Source organism: Denticeps clupeoides, chromosome 17 (assembly GCF_900700375.1).
Source record: "Denticeps clupeoides chromosome 17, fDenClu1.1, whole genome shotgun sequence".
NCBI lineage: Eukaryota > Metazoa > Chordata > Actinopteri > Clupeiformes > Denticipitidae > Denticeps > Denticeps clupeoides.
This window is the reverse complement of record NC_041723.1, coordinates 12,055,900-12,063,147: the sequence shown is the minus strand read 5'-3', so window position 1 is coordinate 12,063,147 and position 7,248 is coordinate 12,055,900. Positions and strand designations below refer to the sequence as shown.

Sequence of the window (7,248 nt, the reverse complement as noted above, 5' to 3'; positions counted from 1 at the left end):
ATCACTTCACTTTCACTTTCATAAGAGGCAGCATTTCTCAGCAGATAAGTACTTGACAAAGAGTGTCATGGCTCAGGAACTGCTGGAAATTACACAGAATGTGTATATAATAGAGACCTGATGTCATAATGCTAATAGTAAAAATATTTCTAAAGTGTGTATATAAAGAAAATTGCTTTAGTGGTGCTAAATAACACAGACATACAGACATGCATGAAAAATGCAATTAAGCATGACTGTAGATTGGTTTTGTTAGTTGTTAATTTAATTGTTAAGATCTACACAGCTATTGGTTCTAGCTGGGAAAAAAAGTCCTGGCTGTGGCAGCTAATCTGGTTGATCATGGTTCTTTCTAGCACAATTTTGGACAGTAGATGGAGCCACTGGATTGATCTCATCACATCACCTTACCCCATGCCACATTAACTATCATAACTATTATGCTTTCAGACTGGAGTTGACTCCAAGGTCAGGATGTTCACTTTTAGTGCTTTTGCATAACCAAATGAGTCTATTTGAAGGTGACCACGAAAGCTTTACATCTAGGTGCTGGCTGAGCAGGGACAAGGAAGGTCACGTTCCGTCTGTGGTGTAACATCACACTGCTGGCCAAGTAATGTACACTGTGTCCCATCAGACATTTGATCCAGAATGTGTTCATCACCTAGCCGACAACTGACATTTACGTACGTGAGCAGACGAAAAGAAAGAAGATGACTGACACAAGCCAAACCAGTAGAGGAAATTTACATATATATGTATAAAGGGAATGGAATTATTAAATGTTGAAGTAATAGGAATATGAAATGTGCTTAGTGTAACAGTGCATATATACTATATCATTGTGCATAAGTAATATGTATGGCTGAGAAATATTTTTATTTCAGAATGGTACAATAAAAAATGTTTTAACTGCACTTAACATATGCATTTTCTGAATAGATCACACAACATATTGGCCCAAATGTGATTCCTGCAGGAAAAATGATGATATCATAACCTCGTAACCTGCCCACGTAACCCTACGTAACATGGTTGCTGAATGTGCCACGTCAACTCAAATTCTGCAAAGGGCACTTCACTGTTTAAATATTTACTGCGTGAGCAAAACATTTAATGAAATAATTTAACACAACAATAATGAATGTCACAAAGTTAGTAAAATTCCATTTCCCACTGCTTGTTAGCAACAACACTGTGTCCTGTCAGTCTCATTCTGAAGATGCTGAGATTTGACAGCAGTGTCTTTTCCGCGGGACATATGCTGCAGCTCAGAGGGTCACATGCCCCCCTCCTTCCACCAGACTCTGCACTGAGGACGATTCACAGTGCTCTGATACACAGTTCAGGACCGCACACTGTTTATCTGACTGCTTTAAGGAGGCTTGTTTGTTATACTAATTGGCTGAGTGTGAATTTCAAACATGTTTCGACCTTTTCCTGAACAAAGTATATCCTGCATACACCAAAAAGGCACAAAAATGTAAACCCAATGAATGCAAAAAGTGAATAAAATTGCTCCTGTTGTCAGAGAGTTCCTGGGTTGGATAAACTAGACAGAGGTTGAACATCTGCCTGGTGTGTGTAGGGCTGCAGGCCTAAAGCAGATTGTGAAGACCTGCACCTTAAATGAAGATCTGAGTTCACTGATGAGGTTTAAATTTAGGCATCTGTTTACTTGTTCCCATATTCAGGAACAGAGGAACATGCAGATAAGCAGACGCCAACGCATTCATTTTTTCCCCTCCAGGTGATTGCGTGCAGAGGACAGGGGTGTAGCAAAGATGAAATAAATGTCAGATCCTGAGGAAACGCAGGAGAGACAGACAGACGAAAAGTGGCCGGGAGTCACGTACCGCTGAAAACTTTCTCCCCTCCTGTTTTGCGGCTTCCTCTTAATGAAAGGGCATCCGGTTTACATGTTTCCCACCACATGCTGCTGTACACTTACTGTGCACCCTGTGCCATAAGCCAAACAAATCACAGACTTCAAAAAAAGCAAACACAGACCCCACAGCCATGGTGAAGAAATACACAGCAAAGTAAAATGTGACATGGCACACACATATTATATTCATATATATTTTTTAGATTATACATTTTTGGTGGACCAGCAGATTTTAGAAAATTGCTGTTCTTTGTCCATTGAGAAATACCTTGACACTGGACTTGTTCAGCAACAGGGTCTTGTTTTGCTCAGGTCCAGTCACGCATATGTTGGCTAACCGGGGAAGTATGGAAAGAATTCCCAAGAGTCGGCACAAACATGGACTTGGCTAAACCCCCTGTTGTGCGGCTTGGCCTAGTTCGTGGCAATTTGGATTGTAAAGGCCTGACGCAGTGTAACACTGTTATTCTACAGTTCAGTTCCTTTGCTGGGAAGAGCACAAGAGCTCCGGACATATCTGGCATAGCTTCCTGAGGTGGCTTTGTAACAGAACCACAGAGACTGAAGCAGCAGCGGGAATAACAACACGGTGCAAAAATGCCCAACACTAGGTCGGTTAATCACCACGGCGGAGCAGAGGGTCATTGTTGTGGCAGAAAAAAATGGATGAAAACAAGGCAGGCTGTAAAGTGCAGTTGACGGTGCGGTTAAACATGACCACGATGCATGCGAGAACAGACAATTATATAAACTCAAATACAATCGATTTAATAAGTGATACTTTAATGGATTTAATAAGTGATCCAATACTATGATTTAATACAATAATGTGACAAAAAATATTTGCTATGCAATCATGTACCACTATCTGAAATTATCATTAGCAAATATATCAGCATTTTGCAAAGATTGTGAAGACAAGTCAACAAGTACATATACGTATGAATAAGTACATATGAATATGATTATGAGGATTTGGTGTGTGTGTTCTCAAACATTTACAAACGTTATGATTGTTTAATACAATCATATTTTTTGTTTTGTTTTATACTGTAATAGATAAAGTTGGTGAATAGATAAATGTAAAAATTTGTAAGATTCCTTACATGCTAATCTTACTTACAGAAATCACAACTGTGATTTCAGGATAGCTGAATGAATCTGCTGCACATTAATGAATTGTGTAAAAAATCTATATTCATACAGATAAGAAATGACAAACGCTGGCTATGTCATTGTATGTCCGGCCACTCCGAGGGCAAACCAGGGGATGGCTTACAGCGTAAACAAAAGATGTGGGAAACACTGCCGTGGGAAACAGGTCTGTTTTTTTGTCAATGAGCTACTACAGCCTGAGCCGTGGATGCACTGGAGTCACAGACCCCACACCCTGTGCCGGCGTTGCCATTATGGGCAGCTGGTGTGTGAAACGGCTAAGCGGCTCCACATTGTTCTTCTGTTTCCGTGAGATCTTTTTTTTCTTTTCTTTTCTCCAGTTTCTGGTGTTTTCCAATGGACCTGCTTCTCTGTGACCGGTGGCGATGGCAGTAGTGAGTGAGTTCCCACGACCCCTTGCACTTCCTGCACCTTTACAGCTCACTCAGGGCTCGGCCTTCCCCTGGAGCAGGATGTTGCTGACAGGCCAGATCCCATCTAGAGACAGGGCTAAACTAGGCAAACAAACATCCATTTTCATTTCTAGATGAATTTGCGTTAAATGTTGCTTTAGATAGAACCCCAAGATAAAAATGGAAATATTTGCTTATGGGATCTCATAGCCCTCACAAAGGTTGTCAGTGCTAAAAAATAAGAATGTCTCCTCAGGATCTGCCCATAAGCTATGTTATTCCTAAACCTGACATACTTACATATTTCAATTTTTTGGTTCAACAGATGGAGAGTAACTTTCTACTTTTACAAAGCATGTACTTGTTATTAGAGTTCTGTAAGAATGTATGTGGTTCTAAAAGTTCATGAAGGGGATGCATGACGTTCTTCCATTTCAAGCAAGCTCCAACCTGGCTAATTAATGGCAACTTGGTGTGACATTGACAAAGGTCCTCCATGTGCAAAGACATACATATAGCCTAGTGACATAAAACTTGTTTGTTGCAGCCACCTAGCACTGTATGGAGTGCATAGAAATGATGTGGCTTCTCTTATGATAATGGCTGGTAGGCTAATGGGTCAGTATTTGTGTGCACCAGTATTTGACTCCTGGATGGACAGTAGACTGTGAATTATGAAAAGCAGGATTGATGGGGGATGGAAACTATTTAATGGAATATGTACATTATTTTAAATATTGTGAACATAGTTTTCTCGTTGTAGAAAATGAATACAGAAATTGAATGGTAGTAGTGGTGGAGGTAGTAGCCTAGCAGGTAAGACACTCACCCATTAACCAAAAGACCACAAAGTGCCCATTGGGGCAGTGGTGGCTTAAGGTTGCTGGTTTAAAATCACACACCGGCAAGCTGCCACATAGGAGCCACTTTCATGGCTGCCCACAGCTCACTAAGGTGATGGGTTGATCGCAGAGGACACATTTCGTTGTGTGCACCATGTTCTGTGCTGCAGTGTTTCACAATGACTTAATTTCACTTAATTTTAATAAAAAATGTAAATGTAACTTAATTTTCATTACTGATTGTAAGTCACTCTGTATAAGGGCCATAATTGTAAATAAATCTAATAACAAAAAAAATCATCTAAAACAAACCATCAAGAACACAGCAGAAAAAACTTGCAGAAAACACATGACTGGGCAGTTTGTACATTTCCATTCCGACAATAATTCTCAAAGGACACGAGATACCAGAATCTCCAGCGAGTGGCAGATCCTCATTTTACCCATCTAAACTAGGCAGGACATAATGTTCTATGTGTGATGGTCTGCGTCACTGAACTAATCTCACAAATTATTCTCATGTCAGAATGTGATCCCTGCATCACCTGCACGTGGACAACTGAGCTCCTGCTGCAGGTCAGTCTGGGGCAGCCACTGCTGAGAGAACACTGAGAGACACTTGATACCTGTGATAGGCAGCACGGGATACAGGACTGGCAGTTGTCTTCACACCCACCTGAGCCTCTAAATCTGAACACAGACGATCACCGGTGTCTGGATGAAAGCAGGAGCAGAAGCAGCGGTTGCGTAAGTGCATAAAGTATTCATCTCAATGCCAAAGTCAAGTTGAAATGCCTGCACTCAGCTCTTTCACTAATGTCTCCTCTCAGCAAGGCTCCGCTGCAGTGCATGAAGAGCAGTGGGGCAGGAGGGTTATGCAACAAAGCACAGAGCCAGAGGCCAGACGTCCTCTGCAGAAATAAGAATATGCCAGAACTCTGACCTTTCTGCATATGTGCAGTGGACTCAGTTCCCTGTACAGACTTGGCAGTGGCACAAAATGCTTCGATTGCCTTAGGGTGGAGTCATAATCCCAGCAGGCAGAAAGGATGAAGTTAACAATTAAACCAATAAACCTATGAACAAGGAGCAAAGGAACTCACTGTGAAGTCTTCTTTGGAGCGCTATCAATAATTAAGATCATGGCCCCAGCCATCCCAGTGAATTCTTTAACGTGTATGAATAAGTTAAGCACACCATTAAAACTACATGCCTAGTATTGTGTCAAGAAATTGACTAAACAAGACCTCTGAAGGTGTCCTGTGGTATCTGGTTCTAAGACGTTATCAGCAGATAGGGTGGCTGTGAGGGAGGAGCTCTCGGTTTTACGAACTTAAACTTGGTAAACAACATACACACACACACACATAATAATACATGCAAAATAATCAGACCAGGCCAAACTTTGCCATTGCTTATTGGTTTAGGTCTGAGACTAACATGGTTGCCATTTCAATAGTAGTCAGAATCACGAAGGATCACGCTGGGTGGACCAGGTATGATTCACCACATCAGCATCAAGGATTGGCTGTTCCCTTGCTGCCTAATGCAATGAGCAATTGTAATGAGAGGTTTTAATGTTGTGGCTGACCAGTGTACATGACTCATGTAGGATTATTTTGAATTGAATAAATGCATATATATATTCTTGGATCGAGGAATAAATGCATATATATTCCGGGATTATGAAACATCTCATTAATGCATGATGCTTACTGGTGCATTAAGAAGATCTTTCTGGCATTCCAGGTCAGTTCAAGTGTCTTCCCAGAATTCTAGGAAGATTAACTAATGACATAACCATGTTTGTCTGCTGTGGACAACAAATCAACTTGAGGAACATTTATAATCTGTTCTCGCTCCCACTTGGGGGTGGCCTCCATGGAAACTGTGAGGCAGGTATTAGCAGGAGACAATCAGCTTAGGCGTTGCTCTTGTCAGCCATGGGAATGGAGAGGTGCTGATGAGGCAGCATGTGATGTGAGATGCTCACCTGCGAGCATCTCTCACCTGCACGAACGCGATACCCGGTGCATCGTGCCAGCACAGCTAAGGTACAAAGAGATAAAAACAAATGCACAAAACCACAATCTTTTCCATTTTACAGATCAAATTCTTATGTGTGACGACGAAGAATCTTAATACCATCTTCGAAAAGGTTTTGCATCTGATGCAAGTGTCCTCAACTTTTTATAAACTGCAGAACCTTGTTTATTTGGCTTTAAACATGTTCCAAACCATGCACACATACCGAAACATTTTCTAGAGGGGATTGGGGCAGTGGGAGTTCAAGGTGAAACGTGTTTGGAACCAAAAAGTAGCTCCTGTGTTCACAGATCAGGGAGAACTTCGCCCCTAAACCAAACAGACCTAAGTCATGTTTTGGGCAGCCACCAGTGAATTTCCAGGCAGTGTCATCCTGCTCCACCGGTGGGACAATTGGACTGGCCAGGAATTCTCATCTCGGCTCCTCTGCGCTTGTTGTGATTACCTGACAGTGTAAATATACATTTCCCGGACACGTGAGCGTGCCAGAGCGGAAGAGATACAATGGGCTCTTTAATTAGATCAAGAAGGTTGTTCCAAGGAATGCAATTTAGCGCTGGCGGGCGTCCCTCGTCAGCAGCGGAGCTGATCAGAGCGAATCGCTCCCTACATCACAGCACACGACACTACGGTTCCAGGGGAAAGCGTTGGTGGCAGAGGCGCTTTCTCTGGGATGGCCTGGCCCTGATTATTCTCATGTGTTCATCAAGCGTCACCATCTGGTAAACAGAGAAGGGCCTCCTTTTTGGTCCAATTTTCCATCCTTTGTTCTCCCTTCTAGCGCTGCTTAATATTTTATCTTGGGTAGATGTGTTAACCCTCTGGCTGTGTTACTGCTATCTCCTTACATCTTGTTCAGCAGGGGCATGTAATCGACAGTGGTGAACAGGGGTGTGGCATCGGC

The 7,248-nt window shown here is 42.1% G+C and overlaps 1 long non-coding RNA gene across 1 annotated transcript; it reads left to right on the top strand.

The window, feature by feature from the left end:
- Positions 1 to 3,219: 3,219 nt before the first annotated feature.
- Positions 3,220 to 5,303, top strand: LOC114767342 (uncharacterized). Its single transcript, XR_003742929.1, has 3 exons — positions 3,220 to 3,442; positions 4,825 to 5,045; positions 5,129 to 5,303. It is a non-coding gene; the product is annotated as an uncharacterized LOC114767342 (long non-coding RNA).
- The last annotated feature ends 1,945 nt before the right edge of the window (positions 5,304 to 7,248 follow it).